This window comes from Pteropus alecto, unplaced genomic scaffold (assembly GCF_000325575.1).
Source record: "Pteropus alecto unplaced genomic scaffold, ASM32557v1 scaffold92, whole genome shotgun sequence".
Taxonomy (NCBI): Eukaryota; Metazoa; Chordata; class Mammalia; order Chiroptera; family Pteropodidae; genus Pteropus; species Pteropus alecto.
The window spans coordinates 11427615-11445579 of NW_006432447.1; the positions used below are offsets into that span (position 1 = coordinate 11427615).

Consider the following 17965-nt stretch of genomic DNA (forward strand, 5'->3'; position numbering starts at 1 on the left):
GGTCTCACGGCTAAAATCAAGGTATGAGTAGGGCTATGTACTTTACTGGAGGCTCTAGGAAATAATCTGTTTCCTTGCTCACTCGGGTGTTCAAAGAACTCAGTTCCTCAGAAACTGAGGTCCCCAATTCCTTAAGGTGTGTAAGTAGAGGACAGTTCCCAGTTCCTAGAGGCCATGCACATTCCTTGCCTTCTTATATCTTCAAAGCTACAGCAATGGGTCAAGACATCCTCACACTTTGTATCTCTCCTGCTTCTTCTGTTGTCACTTATTTCTGATTGAGGCAGTGAAATGTACTGTGCTGTTAAGGACCCATAAGATTAGACTGGGCCCACCCAGAAAATCCATGATAATTTCCTGATCTCAACATAATTTCCTGCCATGTAAGGTAACATATTCATAGGTTCTGGAGATTAGGATGTAGAAGTATTAGGGGAGGGGTGCATTATTCAGCCTGCCACATCTTTAATTTAAATTACTTTGCAGGCAATATATAAATGTTTCTTGTTTTTTTAAATCTTTTTTGGACAATGTCTCCCTTTTAACTGATGTGCTTAGACTATTCTTATTAATGTGCTTATTGATATAAATGAATTAAAATATAGCATCCGGCTAGCTCTTTTGTTTCTGTTCCATCTGTTCTTCATTTCTTTTTTTCTCATTTTATGCCTTCTTTTGTGTTGAGGATATTTTATGATTCTATCTGATCATCTCTACTAAATTATTATTTATATCTCTGTATTTTTTAATGGATGATCTAGAGCAGGGGTTGACAAACCATGGCCTGTGGGCCAGCTAACTGTTTTTGTATATTAAGTTTTACCGAAACATAGCTATGTCTATTCGTTTAGGTACTACGGCTGCTTTCACAATATGATGGAAGAGATGGGTGCAGCAACAGAGATCATTAAGCAAGCAAGCCTTAAATAAGTATTATATTGCCCTTTAAGAAAAAAGCTCCCGATCCCTGCTCTAGGCTTACAATATATATTTAATTCATCAGTGTCTACCTTCAAATAATATAGTCATGTGTAATGTCAGAACCTGACAAGAGTATATTCCAAATTCTTCCTTCTCATCCTTTGTGTATTGTAGTCATGTACTTTAATTTTACAAATGTATAATATATTGCTATACTTTTTACTTAAGTCGCATTTTAGAGCAATTAAAAATTAAGAAAAAAGTTATTTTATTTTACTTACATTTGTTCCACTTCCAATGCTCTTATTTTTTTTGTATAGATCCAAGTGTCTTTGTCCTATCATGTTACCTATGCCTGATAACCCTCTTTTAACATTTCTTAACATTTCTTATTGGTTTGCTAATAATAAATTTCACATGGTTTTTGCTTATTTTAAAAAGTCTTTTTTTCTTTAATTTTTGAAAGATATTTTCATTGGGTATAAAATTCTAAATTGATTTATTCTTCCTTTCAGCACATTAAAGATATCACTCCATGATCTCCTTCTACCTTGCATGATTTCTGAAATCTGCTCTCTTACATAGTTCTATGTGTAATATTTTGTATTAGTTTTCTATTACTATTATAACAATGATAATTTTTTCTAGTTGCCTTTAAGAATTTCTTTGTCTTTTGTTTATATCAGTTTGAATATAATTTGCCTGCATTTTTAAATTATTCCATTTATCTTTGTTTTCTGTATTCTGCTTTGTGCTCTCTGAGCTTCTTGAATCTGTAGTTTAGTATCTGTTATGAATTTGGGGAAATTAACGGTCATTATTTCTTCTGCACCTCTCTTCTTCTGGGATTCCAATTACATGTACCATTTGATATTATCTTATGGTTTTTGGTTGTTCTGTTTAATTAATCTTTCTCTTTGTTTCAATTTGAGTTATTTCCATTGAGGTAGTTCTAGTTTGCTGATTTTTTTTGTGGTAGTGGGGGGTGTCTGTCAATTCTACTTATGATCTTGTCATAGGCATTCTCTATTTCTGTTACTGTGTTTTACATTTCCAGGATATCCATTCAATCTGTTGATATAAGTTTCATCTCTCTGCTGAAATTAACCATCTGATCTTGCATGTTGTCCAGCTTTTCCACTAGTGTCTTTAGCATATTATACATAGTTATTTAAAAATTCCATGTGGGATAGTTACAATATTTGTGTCATAGCTGTATCTGTTTTCAATGATTGTGTTGTCCTTTTGAATGTATTTTGTTCTTGCTTTTTCATATGCTTTGTGACTTATTGAAGTTCTTACATATTACTGTCATCAAGTGTCTGATAAAGCAGAATGATAAGGTAGTTTTTATGCTTGGAAATGAGCATATGCTTCCTTCTACTAGAACTTTACCATAGGGCTTCAAGTTAATCTAAATTAGGAGTCAAGGAAGGTTTGAAATTAGCCATTGATGTGGCTACAACTCAGTGCAACAGACTACAAATTCCTATAGTGAGACCTTGTGTTGGGGATGGAGTATTTAATGTGCCCCAATTTTTTCTTTTCTCATAACTGGTCCACACTCAATCTGAAATCTTTGTACTCAGAAAAGGTAAGTCTCTTGCAAGTTTCTTATGATTTGATACTTGTTATTCTGGCAGCAGAAAGGGAAAAATGGGGGAGAGGATTATTTCATCTATTGATTAAGACTTAGTCTTAGATGAGCATTGTGTCCCAAGGTCTCATGTATATGCCTTCTCAGCGTTCCTTCCTCTCTCCTGGTATAGTTCTAGTTCCTGTAGATATTCCTGTCCCTTCCTTAGTGGTTGAGGTGTTTGTTTGTTTGTTTGTTTGTTGTAGTTTTTTGTCCCTCCTGTTCCTATCTCCCAGGTGGAACAGGATTCCACCAGTGCCCAAAAGCAACAGTAATTGTTGTAGTTACCCCCATAAGAATATGCCTATGTACCATAAGAGAAAAAAAGGGAGAAGAGAGTCCAGGGAAAGTTTATGGCTCCTCCTTCTGTGGCTGCTACACTCTTCTCTCCCAGATTTTCTCTGATTGGCTGCTGGGGTTCATGAAGAAATATCCATACAAGAGGGTATGGTGATCTGTTTTGGGGGCTCCCCCAGGGGCTTCACCTTTTCCCCACCAGTACACACTTAGACTCCATCAGTTCAATGATCATTTTAGTTGAAATCTTTCAACACGTCTTGCCAAGGTAAGTCAGGAGTACTTGTATCTTGCCTCTCTATGCAAGAGAGAGGTGTCTATCTCTCCCAAGACTCTGGGGCCAGTTCATTACCCTAAAATTTAAGCACTCGATGGGTTCAAAAAATGTAGTGAACTTGCTATTTGTCCAGCTTTTTATTTTTGTATATTTGGGAATGATTTTTTCCCCAGCTCTCAACATCTCAGATCAGAAACCAGAAGCCATCCCAACTATTTCTATTTAACTCTATGTACTATGGTTTTCAAAGCTTACTATAATAACTTTCCACTTAAGTTCACTCATTCATCAAATGACCAGCTAAAGCTTACTACATGTCAGGCAATGGGCCAGAAGCCAATGCCTTTATTCTATCAAAGTTAGGCAGCTAAGTAATGTCTACGATATCAAATTCCCCACCAATTTCTAACCTTGAGGATAAGTATATTTAGGTCAGGATTAAATATTTCATGATTACATTTATTCGTAGTAAGGTGTAGATAAATACTGCAGTTTAATTAAAACAACTTAAAATACTTTGCATGGCACTGTAGAGAATATAGATATGAGCAAGATAAGGACTTTATCTTTTATCTCTATAATACTTGCTGATAGAGAATAGTTCAGACATATAAAAGACAATGCTGTAGAGTACACATTATTAATAATCCACAGTTTAAAGTACAATGTTATGACATCGATAAATAAACAAGAATCACCATTCATAGGTAACAGATGAAATGAAGTCACAATGCTTCAGGAAAAATGGAAATTTCCATGCCAAATTGACCCTGTAAGTTTACAACAAATAGAAAACAAGAACAGAATTTTTAAAAATCCAGCAGACTATATCAGATTCTATGATATAATGAGAATGTATTATATGGAGTTGAGGAATGGAATTCCTTCATGGAATATGGTCTATTTCTTATCTGAACCTTTAGCACTCTGGTGGTAAGTACTCAGTCTTAAACCCTAAAAGCAGAATTTTTCAGCACATCAGATTTTACTGAATTCAGGTACTTTGAGCCATTTTTGTTCATATAAGAAATTAAAGTATATATGCCAAATAATGAATGCATTATGTGGAACCAACAAATATCTGTAAGGAGGATCAGATATTTGCAAGTCTAACCACTATCGTCTCTGCATATAAGAAAAACTATTTGGTTAGTAAAGGAGGGTTAGAAGACTAATTTTAATGGATTTATATTTTTCTACTTGATGCATTCATCCTTCTATATCTTTGGAGATAACTGCTGAGAACATTGTGGTTTTTTAAAACAACTGCTCCTCTGTAGCTAATGCTCAAATGATTATTATCAATACTTACTTCTTTCCATTTCCAGCTGACCCTCATTCTCATAGATTGTTATTCTCTGGGTATGTTAGTATCATTAGTTATATTAGAGCCAAGTTATTAATCACATCTCTCAGTCATTTTGCCTCTCTACTATGACCATTTCTACTATGTTATCTCGTAGATTTTATATATATATAAGATATAACTTTATAATTTACATAGATTTTATAATTTGATTCTCCAAAGGTAATGTTTTCAAAATTTTTTGTGTATGTTCCACAATCATTTATTTTAACATATATATTCTGAAAGGACAAAAGATGATGGATCACTTAAATACCACTTGAATATCAAACTCAGAGTGACAAAAGTTAAAAAAAAAGATACTACACAGAAATGTTGGTGATTATACAACAATAAAAATTAGCTTCAATATAATAGTGGGTTAGGGAGATTATTATACTAGCACATGCATGATTCAATCTTTTGATTAAAAAAGCACTATACTTAAGAGTTATAAAAAGCTCAGAAAACTGGAAACAGAAATGCAGCCTAGGATAGATTATTCAGACTAATATACAAGTCTTGGCATGAATAATAACAGAACTGTAGTTGATCCACAGAACAGTTGGATTATGAACTAGAATATGCAAATCAGGTAACTATTTATGATAATTATTAAAATGTTAACTTGCAAATAAAGCACAGAAAATAACATTCCACAGTAGGTTGATTCAAGCACAGTATAGGACAAGGCAGTATAATTAGAAATATATGCAGTTTATGGTATGTATTACTCTCAAGCATGTTAATACCAAAGTAATAGTACAAGCACAATTTAACTTCATTTTAAGTTAAGATAATTGTTCATGTTCTACACATATGCACATACTCGCGTGCGCACACACCTGTCTGGTTGAAAGTTTCCTTACATTTCCAACAGGTTTTGTTAATATGTTCTTATATATTTACTTGGGCTTCTCTCAAATCCCAGACTTAGAAGTTTTCACTCTTTTACCTCTACATTTGATAGTCACTGAGTTGGGCTGATTTATTGTTCACAATGCTTATACTGTCCTTCATTTGCAAAGCCACCGCACTGCTTTCTCTGGTCATAACCTAACCCATGGACTGCTACTTTTCAGAAGTTTCAGTATCTGCTTTCATTTTCTCCCTCAATAGTTCTAAAAACAACTACCAGAATAATCTTCACATAAATAATCACGTTTATCAAGGTAAGCTATAAGTTAAGGGCTTGCGATGCTGTCTACGTGTGTGTATATGTTTTGTTTGACCTGATTACAAATTCAACCCTAAACACCCATCCAAAGCATCACAGTCTTTGTGAAGTGGTCTCCTGTCTTCCCCAATCTCCTTTCCAGAATCTCAACGTTCCAGAAAGAATTTTGGTTCTCCTCATACCCATCACCTCATTTTATACAGTCCTTTCAATTTGTCTTATCTATGCATTAAATTTATGCTTTCATTCTGTTCTTTATTGCTAACAGATATTTCAATTCAGCTATTATATTTCAAATTCTTATACTTTCTTTCCAGCTCCCTCTTTATCTTTTCCTATATCTTAGCCTGATTTCTTTTCACCTCAATCTTTTAACATCTTTCATACTTTGTTTTAAAAGAACATGTATGCTCATTGAAAATACTAAGCATTTTTTAATAAAATGTACTTTCTTTTTCTAGATTTAAACCGTTTTTATCTAGATTTTTAAAATCTAGATTTAAATCATATATCTATGAATATATCTTTACTCTGTCCTCTAAGGATAATGCTCCCCTTATTTTATATTTCATATAACTGTATCTTTTGGTCTTTGACTATTTACTCATTCTTGAAGTCAGTTCTACTCTTTCTTAATAAATGGGAAAGAAGGAGATGGTGGTGAATTAATTTCCTTGGTTTCCTCCATTATCCACATATTGATATTTAAACCTTTCAATCTTAAGAACCTTGACCAAATTTCTAATAGTAGCTGTCATTTGCTTACCATGGCTCTAAAGAAGAGAGCTCACCTGGGCTCTACTGCTTCCTGTCTATTTAAAATTGTAAATCTTGGATAAACTGAAGCATTACCTTTTCTTTAAAGACATAGCAATTAAAAATACAATGCCAGACTGCACAGATCCCATGGTTGCACACACCTTCCTGGCACTAATTTTCCTATTTCAGAATGCAGTGTGCTTTGACCATAACTTTATTATCTTGGCCACATTACATTATTGGGAACTTCCCTGCTGAATAAAGCAAGGCACTAAATGGTGAATAATAGGTAGTAAGAGGTCAGCATGGTCATAAAATGGTCCTGTCACAAAACAACTCCTTCAGGGCAGGAAGAGACTTCTTTCTTCAAAGACTTGGTTTCTCAAAGGTATAAGCATGCAATGGATTTAAAAAGCAACTCAAAAAAAAATAAAAAATAAAAAACCTCCTACCACCATTCTATTTTACCCTATTACCATTCTGCTTCTAAACCTCATCAGCATTTTGGTTTGTAGAAATTCTACAAGCATTTTGAAGGTAGCATGAGAAAGCATGGCCTGGGTGTCAAAAAGCTGATTCAATCCTCAACTTGCTGGTCCCATTTTGTCTACTTCTACGTTCTACTGCATTAGTTACTGTGGTCCCTCAGCTCAAGCTCATATTCTCAAAGATCCTGTGTTCTGGCGGTCATGAACTCTGAGAGACTTCACTGTTCAATAAATAGGACTAGTTTAGGGTGAAGTGAATGAATAAAGTTAGCTCTTAAAATTAAGCTCATAAAATATATGGGGAGGCCAAAAACTCAGTAAGATAAAAATGTTTTTATGTAATATTTTTTTAAAAAATCACACCAATACAAAAAAAAAAGTGGTTATGAAAATACCAAAATTTTATATGAAGACAAAATCATTAACATTGCTAGTCTAAGCCATGGCAAAGGAGAAATCAGTAATATGATCTTTTCACTTGTCTCACCCTAGTCTTGGTCTTGAAACAAATATCTGAACACTATACTTTCTATACTTTCTAGCCACTAAGCTCTGCTGTGGTTGTTGTAGAAGGCAGAACATGAAGCCTGAAGATAAGATCGACACAATTTCATGTGATCCTATATTAACTGTATCCTCTTCTCATAGCTGTTGGTGATTTCATTATTAATTTAATTCACACTTTATTTCTCAAGTTCCTTATTTGTACTTGCCTTTCTCACTCTTAATAAAATAAACTGAAATCAAGGTCATGAAGACAAGAGTTACTGGTTTTCCTAACTGATTGTTCCACTCTAACAAAAGATGCCTCTACATACTTCTTACTAATTAAAACTTCACTGAATATTCACCCACATCTTTCTACTTCTCCCTTATCTCAGAGAAAGCAGCATCCCTATAGTCCACCAAGCATTTTATTCTCTCCCTATAAGCATCCCTAAAGTCCACCAAGTATTTTATTCTCTCCCTTCTTCTCTACTGGTACCTTATTCTATAAGTACTTTTTTTCTATATCAACTTCGAATCCTTCCCCTTTGTTGATTCCTTCCTCTCAAGAGAAATTGCATCCCAGAGCCTTAAAAAATCCTTTCTAGAGCTAGAGCATTCTTTCTTTAACCTTATTTTCACTTACTTCACCACTGCTTAAAACAGTGGTATACGGACATTGCTTCCACTTTCTCATTTTCTTACCCATACATTTGCCATTGATGGATTTTGTCCCCAGCATCTGATTTAAACTACACAAAAATCATCTATAGTTTCTTATCTATATGCCTTCTCATCTATAATCACTTTCTCATCTATATCCTTTTTTCATTATCAGTAGTATGTCCCTTCTTGACAGCCTTGTCACTCACAGCTGACTGAAATAGTCTCTTAACTGGTGACCTAGCTTTCTAACTAATTTTCTTGATTCTATCTGTTTTGTAATCCATTCTACACTGCGCCACTCACATTATTCCCTTATATCTTCACCACTACCACCAAGAAATTTATGCTGCACTCAATCCCAGATAATCGCCTTTTTCAACATGCTGTATATCCCTTGCTGCCACCTTTGATTTTACAGCTCCCTATATTTTGATTAGTCCTCCCATTCCTTCCTAGTAAAACCCTAGCCATGTAAAAAAATACATTTTAAGTGAGATCTTTACTTTTCTCATTAAATTATAAATTCCTTGGATCTAGGGGTATTCTCATTTATCTTAGTATCCCCAGCACCAAACAAATAAACAAAGGCATGAACTCATGTTAACAAAAAACACACATATAGGTCATTACCACATAGTACAAACTACCTTGTTTAGAAAACTTAAGCTATATGGTAAATAGTTTAGTTTTCTTTAAGATATCAACAAGTTTCATCAAAAATTTATAATGTATTTAGAAAGAAAGAAATTTTCAAGCGAGCAAAGTCAAACTGTGATTCTCACCGAACATGTCTAAATCAGGGGTCTAGAAAGTACAACTGTTTTTATGTAGCCTATGAGCTAATAATGGTTTCTAAATTTCAAATTAAAAAAAAAAAAATCATAGGAGAATATTTCGTGACACACAAAAACTGAAATTCAAATTTTGGTTATCATAAAGTTTTACTGGAACACAGCCATACCCATTCATTTACATGTTTTCTGCATCTGCTTTTGTGTTACAAGGACAGAGTTCAGTAGTTGTTACAGACCACATGGCTACAATGCCTAAAATATTTACTATCTGGCTATTTAGAAAAAAAAAAAGTCCACTCCTGGTCTAGATCAACAAAGTAATGCCTTGAGAAACCTCACCAGCAGAAAGTAAGGGTGATGCACAAGACAAGAAGAGGCTCTGGTTGTTGCTAAGGCCCTGCACAGGGCTCTGTGTCATTTTTACCTAATAGCCATTTGTAATAAAATTTGAGTTTCAGCGTAAAAAGAAAAGAGAAGAGAGAAAAGAGAAGAGAAGAGAAGAGAAAAAAGAAAAAAGAAAAAAGAAAAGAAAAAGAAAGAAGAAATGAAAGACAAGGCACAGCAAGGCTTTGGTGGTTGCAGCAAAGAATACTCCTTCTTTAATGTCAAACGGAGTTTTCTATGAGAGGAAAAGCTTAAAAGGAGTCATAATCTACTAGCTGACAGAAAGCAACCAGCTGAGGAATAAAAATTTGATTGTTCACTTTTAAATTATACCTCACTCTCAAAAAAAGAAACTGACTCACTCCACTCTCCACCCACAAACATACACATACTTATTTTCAATTTATATACTTCATAAACATGGATAAACTTATACCTAACCTCTTGCTGTGGCAAAAAAAAGCATATATATCTTATTCTCCAAATAGATCATATGATTACATTATCATAAACTGAGAAATATTTTAAGAAGCAATGGTTCCTACTGTGTAACTATTGAGAGTAAGAAGAACTCAATAGCAAACATGCCCAAACTCAAATCTTTGTTTTTGGCATCCACTCTCTAGTGTATACACGGTAATTGCCAACTAAAGTCAATTAAACAAAGTAATTCCTGTAGGATCATATTTTTAGCCAAATTCTTCTGGTCAGACCATCAAGAAGTGATGTTACTTCAATTCAAATGTTGTGAAGGCCTGACTTGCCTCACAATTGATACACACAACTGATTACACACTCTCTTCATAGTTTCCAGATCCTTGCCATATTTTGTGACACAAAACTCTGAGGTATCAACACAGTACTTTCTCAGATGGATTGCTTCTTGAAAAATATTCTGGCTCTGCCTATCAACATCCCTACAGTCCACATCAGTGGAAGAACAGGTCCCAGCGAGAATACAAATCAGTGTTCTCACATCGTGATGAAATGCTACTGCCTTGCCTTAAGCATATTTACTAGCTAAAAAAGTCTTGAGTCAATCCATTTAGTAAAAACTTAGTGAGCCTCTGCTATGTGCCTCGGGGAATTCAGGGATGAAACACACAGCCTCTACTTGAAAAGAAAAAAATAGTTTAGTTCAGAAAATAGATGCGTAAACCAAATATAAAGAATATCTATACAACACACTCCTAAACTGAAAACTCTATCGTTCCTGTTAAATAGTTGAGACAGCCAAAGTTTAAGAAAACTCATCTAAGGCAATGTGCAGGCAAACTTTTTTTTTAATTACTACATTTCCATTTCTCTCCTCTACTTACATACTTCCTCTTCTCTCTAACTCCAGGAAACAGTAATAGGAATTTTAGATATGCAGTTTATTGGCTCACAGTATAATTTGGGTTGGGAGATAGTGATCAAATACATAGGCTAGCCATCGTTTCCTTTAAGGAATCTTTTTTTCTCTCTTTGATCTAGTCAGACCACTAGACAAGAGATTCTTATAGAAATAAAGAGTCTTAGATTTCATTGGCTTTAGACTCTTTCCTCAGAATTATAATTTGTCTTTAGGAATTATATTCTTAGTTTTGTTTTTGTTTTTATCAAAGGTGACTAAAGTAGTTCATGTTCAACACGAATAGTTAACTTACTGAAATATACCAGGACTGGAAATTGTATTACAAAAAAATTTTTAAAGTTTATGATGAAAACAGGGTGAGGAAAACTGAATTTTGGAAGTGAACTTTTTTACGCCCCAATAAATAGTTTGTATTTTTTAAAAATAAAGTAATAATATTAAAAAGAAGATATGCTTTATTTGTTATATTAAGTATTACTAGTGGGTATGACACAATTAATTGCCATATATCAACTCTTGTTTTTTAAAACCCATCAGGCTTTTAAAATTTTAATGAGATAATTATAAATACTTTGCTATAGATAAAATGAACACTAAGAAGTATTTTTTATTATTGTTATTCTGGGTCTTATCCTTCATTCAGTTGTTTAGTGCTCTTCTGATTTTATCAAGTATTACTAGTGGGTATGACACAATTAATTGCCATATATCAACTCTTGTTTTTTAAAACCCATCAGGCTTTTAAAATTTTAATGAGATAATTATAAATACTTTGCTATAGATAAAATGAACACTAAGAAGTATTTTTTATTATTGTTATTCTGGGTCTTATCCTTCATTCAGTTGTTTAGTGCTCTTCTGATTTTATCAAGTAGGATGCTTACTCTTCTGCCAGCTTCTGCCAGCCCTTAGCCCATCCTCAGTTCCCTCCTTCCTGACACTGAGGGAGTAGTTACAAGGTCTAGATTCAGTCTAGGTTTCATTACAAGCACCTGTATGCCTTCTGCTCCGCCTCCTTCTTTGGGACACAGATACAAAACGTTACAATTATTCAAGACCACGCAATGATTAATAAATAGTTTTATGAATATTTATGCATTTTCTTTAAAAATATACTTATCAATAACCTTTACCTAAGATCAACGATTATTATATTAAGAGCCAATTTACTTAACTGCTTTTGACATTAATACGAAGAAATACTTCCTTAGAAATGGTGCTTTTCCTTTCATTAAAGGATGAGAATTGTGTAACCTATAGTGTTAAACCTTTTATCCAAGAACCAAAGGCTGTGTAAAAAGCTGTGTCTTTGGTGTGTTTCATTCCATTTACTACAATCATTTAGTGCGATGTGCCCTGGTGCTGGGGATACAAAAGTGTACAAAACAGACAAAGGGATCTACTGCTTGTTTAAAACTGTCTTTTTAGAAGTTTTTGAATTACTACTTCTCTTTCTATACGATTTTGGTTCTACTTGATCAGACATTTTTAGTTTATAGACTGTTTCACTCTTAAGCTAACCCCCAAAAAAGGTATTTTTGGACAACATTCACTTCTGTGAGTTGTCCTGGAAATTAAAATTCCTACCTCCAAGGGAATTTGTATAGGAATATATGCTATCAAACCTTTATAAGCAAGTTAGTATCTTTAAAACAAAACTACCAGTTTGTGATTATCAGAATTCCAAACCCAGTCAATATATATTTAAACAAACTGTTGCATTAACTAGTACCAGCTCACATAATATGAAATTCTGATTGTGAAACTCTGTGCTCATATATAAGCATTGAGAGTAATAAAGTCCTAGGAGTACCTGTAGGGTTCTGGCTTTACTTGAATGTGTGTAAACACGTACCTTTATCTAAATGCCTTTGCTTCCCTACAACAGCAAGTAACATAAATTCAGAAAAAAAAATTTTTTCCTCAGTAAGATCTAAACTGATATTTACTTCTGCAACCTCCTGACTCATACATACACAATTCCCTTAGACTACAATATTTATTTCTTCTTTTCTAAAGCAATTATCACTTTCTAAGACACTTTATGTTAACTCTTCATTATGCTTCTATTTTACTATCTCCTGCTAGAAGGTAAGCTCCATGAGGGGAAGGATCTTTGTTTTGTTCGTTGATTTATCTCATGCACCTAAAAGACAGCTGCAGAACTCAGAAGGCATAATCAACAACCCTGATCTACAAAACGATGGGCACAGGCTGTCTCACCAAACCAAAAACATAATTCCTTTGAAACTATAGACTTCTTATTCATTAGTTTATTTCTAGAGAAAGAAAAGCTCTCCTCTTACAGATGTGGGCACTGACTGATCCCCTAGTGCCTTTAAATAGCAAATCTCTGAACCTGCCACAGCAATAATACTTAAGACTCTAAAACAGGAAATCAAAAGCCATATTCCTCTTTCCATCTACCTCAAATTATTTGAGCCTTAAGGAGAGAATTAATAGTTCTGAAAGTCATCTCTTGGCTGAGAGGCATCAGCACAAAACTGGAGACCCCCGATATCCAACTAGTGTTTAAATATGTTTTCTAATGCAGTTTCACAATAGTTTATGAATACTAAGGGCCAGGAAAGGATATATATCAAGAACTGAAAAAAAATGTTAAAAAGATACATTCTAATCAAAAGCAGTAGTATGAAATGAAGAAATAGAAATTTCATTGTTAGAAGCTAAATATAGAGAGGATATCTAGTATATTTAGAGTCCAAGTTAACTGCTATGTCACATCTTTACTTCCTAAAGAAATTTCCTATAACCATACGCTGTTTTACAATGTAAAAAATGAGATTTCCGACAGAATCTTACCCCATGTCTAGCCCCAGATGCACAGCGACTCATTCGCATGTTTCACCATTTATTGTATGTGAGGGCTATCCAGCCTGTAGACAATTCAATTAATCTTACAACTGATGTACAAAAAATCTCCAACAATAACAACAACGACAATAACAACAACAAAAAAAACAGATGTGGCATTAAGATTTACAAAGTTATTGAAACTTTTTAACAAGTAAAACGCATCTTTACTTAGCTACACCAGAATGAGGAATAAAGGGGTTTACATATGTTCCAATTCTAAACCTATCAATCAAACCCATGTTATTCCTTTGGGAGCTTATTTACATGCATATTTATCAGCCTCACATGCTAATTCCCTGCTGTTTTATGCCTGCGAGGCATGTTTATGAGTCATAATTGTTGATCTCATTTGATGTATTTCACTGAAGGAAGACATTATTCAGTTATGTGGACTAATGTCAATGAGTTACGATGACCTGATCTTCCGAATGCAACTTGCTCTTTAATTTTTATTAGGACATAACTTATTGTACAGGAAAAGAAGTGCACTAAAATAAAAAATAAATGTTTTATATAAAGAATTTAGTTAATCATCTCATTTTTGATCCACCTTACCCTTCATATTCAATCTGAAATGTGGCTATAAAATTCATGTCATTCATTCGGTCATTTTCCCAACACTTGTGTACTGAACCTTAGCTTCATAATCTGCACTTTATTCTAACTTTCAGGAACCTCATCCAGTTCACACTAAAACATGTTTTTATTCATTTACTCTACTTCAATATCCCTTTACTATCATTCTGTTGTTCCCCTCAGTCATGATTCAGTGACTTTTTTAATCTGCACTACAAAATCTGACTAGCCAAGCTATTTTCTTCAACTCACTTGAAATGTTACTGAAGGCAGGAAGTCCTCCTAAAATAGGTCAGTTGGGTAATGAGTAACCATTTCTGCATTCATTCAATCCCTTAGAAATTGTTAAGTATCCACTGTATATTTCACAATATTATTAATTTTCTAAAAAGTAAAAACACTATATCCAATATATACAATTTAGTGGTGGCATTAAGGGATAGTAAGAGATAAGATTTTGTTATTGTGAAAGAGAAATGGAATATATTGCAGTGTACCTTTATTTCTGCAGATAATTCTAAATTAGTGTTGTGCTTTATAATAATGGAATATAACTTAGATAGATGACTATACAACATATGTAATAATATCACAAGGGCTGTGAAATAATCGCTTTGACACAACCATGAGAAATCTGACAGAAAAATAAAATCAATTTTTGTGACACGGCTTTGTATAAGGAAAATGGTTTATGCTTTTCCCTGTCCAGCACTTCTTGGGTATGAGTATTTCATTCATTGCAAGGGATTACACCATCCTGGATTCAATAGGCACCCTGACTCTAGTGGGAGCAGGAGAGCATGAAGCCTACGTCTACTCTTCTTCTAGGTGATCAAACCACTGGAGTGACAGCTAGAGTGAACTGGAGCCCAGATAAAGTATTAAAAGATAGGCATATGTGGCATACAGATAATTGCAGAATAGTAGTCATTCTCTCTCCTCTTGACCTATACTTGAAAAATAAAAGCTATGAAGAATTCTATTTTTAGTTGTACTGGCAGGATTAAAATCTTAGGATGAAATAAAATAACACATTCTTATGCTCTTATGTTCAAATAATTTTTTTAGAGTTTAGCTAAGCAATAAACTAAAAAAAAAAAAATTTTTTAAGGGACGAATCATAAGTACGAAAAAAAACGAAACTACTTAGATTTCCCAATTTCCTAGCATTTGCAAAAGATTTAGAAAAAGTTGATGATAGTACTATACAAACAGCATTTTAAAAAATTTAGAATAAATTGATACCCAGTTCATACATTCACAGTACCATAAAATTTAAAAGGTACTTTAGTGCATTAGAACCTACATGTGTTCATAGAATTTAATTGATTCTCTTTCAACCGCAGAGACAAATCCAACCAAATTACACATTTACTACAGTAGGAGGTCAGAAAAAAAAGTTAGGAGAATTACCACATAAAGCAATAAATTTATCCTTTAATATACTATAAATAAATGATAAACTACACTAATAGGACATACTAAAGATGGTAATGCCAGTTCCAGGATATTACAGTTTTTCAATGTTCTTATGATTGTTATGTAATTAGAAGAATATTAAAATTCAACACTAATCTAGTGTGTTTTTAAATACACTGAAGTTTTATGAAGGAGATTTTTCAATTAAACACTTTCTTCAGGTCTTTACATAGACGAAGGAGGCCTTTTTGCTTTACACCATCTCAAAGAGGTCTTTCCTGCTGTCATTAAAACTGTAACACCCTCCTTCATTTACTTTCTACACTTCTTTCAGGCTTCATTTTTCTCCTTAGCCCTTATCACTACCGAACATATCTATTTTACATATTAATATTGTTTACTGTCTGTCTTACACTAGATTTATAAACTTCATCTTATTTATGTTATTATTTTAATTTTTCAATTATAGTTGATATTCAATATTATATTAATTTCAGGTGAATAGAATTGTAAAGTTCTTGAGAGCAGAGATTAGTGTATATTTTGTTCACTCCTATATCCCAGCATTAAAAGATAGGCATATGTGGCATACAGATAATTGCAGAATAGTAGTTTTTTGTTCACTCCTATATCCCCAGCATCTGTTACAGAGCTTGGCATAGAGTAGGCACTCAATAAATAGCTACTGAATGAAGAAATCAATGAATATTAAACCTTATAATGAATATCTGAGGACAAATGAGGTAAAAAAAAAAAAAAAAAACTGTTTTAATTAACAACCAACGCAGAACACTTAAAGAGAGAGCTGGTACTGAATCTCTGATACCCCTATGAAATTCTAAATATTAATATTATATTACTGTCATCAGAATATGTTTGGCTAGGTTAGCATAGCACCTTAACCCACCTACTCAGTCATCTTGCTTGAGCTACTCAATCCCTGAAATACAATGAAAAGAAAAAATATCACCAACTACTATTTCTATAAAAAGCTACAATTTTGATGACCTTCAAAATTATCTCAATTAAAATGTATGGAATAAAAACTGACTATCAAATTGATTAAAATTCTTAAGTGTCAATATCTTGAAGTATATTTGAATCATGACAGATTAAATAAAAGCAATTTTATGTCCCTAATACCCTATTAAAATGTGTGACATTAATAGAGAATTAAATAACTTAGCACATTAATGTAAACATATGAATTAATATGAAACAGATTTATAACACTAAAGATTCTCTTAATATTGTTTCATTCTTTATATATTTATTTCCACTGTATTTTTTTTTTTTTAATGCCTACAGCACCTGGTCTTCCTAGATGGTCCCACATCCAACTACTAACCAGGCTCCACTCTGCTTAGCTTCTGAGATCAGATGGGATCCGGCTTGTTCAGGGTGGCATGTCCGTAGACTATTTCAACTGTATTTTTGAAACTTAAAGTTAAAAATAAACATGTATAGTACAAAACACTAAACTCTAGTATAGTACGAAAAAATAGTAGGAAAGAGGTTTTTGAACTTTTCTTGTACTTCCACAAATAAATTGTAAAGATGGCTCTGTGGCTCAACATTCTTAATTTTCTTCTTCTATCTTCCATTAAGATAACATCTGTTGTGGCCATGAATTAGTAAATCAAATTTGATGAGAATTTAATTGAGTATAAGGTGGAAATACCTACTGATGGACAGATTTGCGGCTTTTTCTACTTAATAAAACTTTTTTTTATTTAGAAAGTAAACAAAAGTAGTTTTTGTAAATAGCATAAAATGAATATGCTTGCTTATAATTAAAATGTATAATTAAATATTATTTCACTCTCTTAAAAAAGGTTTGTTTTTTACCTGTTTCTGATACGCATTGGAACAAACATACATATATCCCATGAAGGGAAGGACTCATAAACCACACTTTTACACTAAAAGTATCTTTCACATATGAAGTTTTCTTCTTAAAATATTTACTTAAAGTGACATAAAATTAAGAGATAAGTAAAGAGACTTTAAAATAGATGCCAACTTATAATTTACTAAATGTCTGCAGAGCCAAAGTCAATGATCATATGGTAAAAATTGCTCCTTTTATTTAATTTACCATTTGGAAATACAGGATCGACAGAGTTATGCTAGCAAATACTTTTCTGGAATATTAACTACTTATTCATCAAAACAGATTTCTGAGTTACAATACTCAGATAAAAAAAAATTCCTATCATAATCTGAGTTTATTTATATTTGTCCTATTCATCATATTTTTGTTTTTCTTTGGGCAAAATGGGAAAACCATATCCTACTTTGGATTTAATACATTAAGAAAGTTAATGTCTTAGTCCATTTGGATTACTATGATAAAAATACCATAGACTAGGTAGCTTAAACAACAAATATGTTTTTCTCATAGTCCAAGAGGCTATGAAGTCCAAGATCAAGTAGCTGGCAGATTCAGTGTCTGGTAAAAGCCAGCTAGCTTTATGGTTCATAGGTGACTATGTACTCAGATGGT

At 33.1% G+C, this 17965-nt stretch overlaps 1 protein-coding gene and 1 pseudogene across 7 annotated transcripts in view; both read right to left on the reverse strand.

Moving 5' to 3' along the window:
* The window catches only part of TBC1D5 (TBC1 domain family member 5), a 468533-nt gene that overhangs the window by 247542 nt on the left and 203026 nt on the right, over positions 1-17965 (reverse strand). The gene's annotated exons all lie outside the window — the stretch shown is intronic.
* Positions 16759-16877, reverse strand: LOC112476010 (annotated as a pseudogene).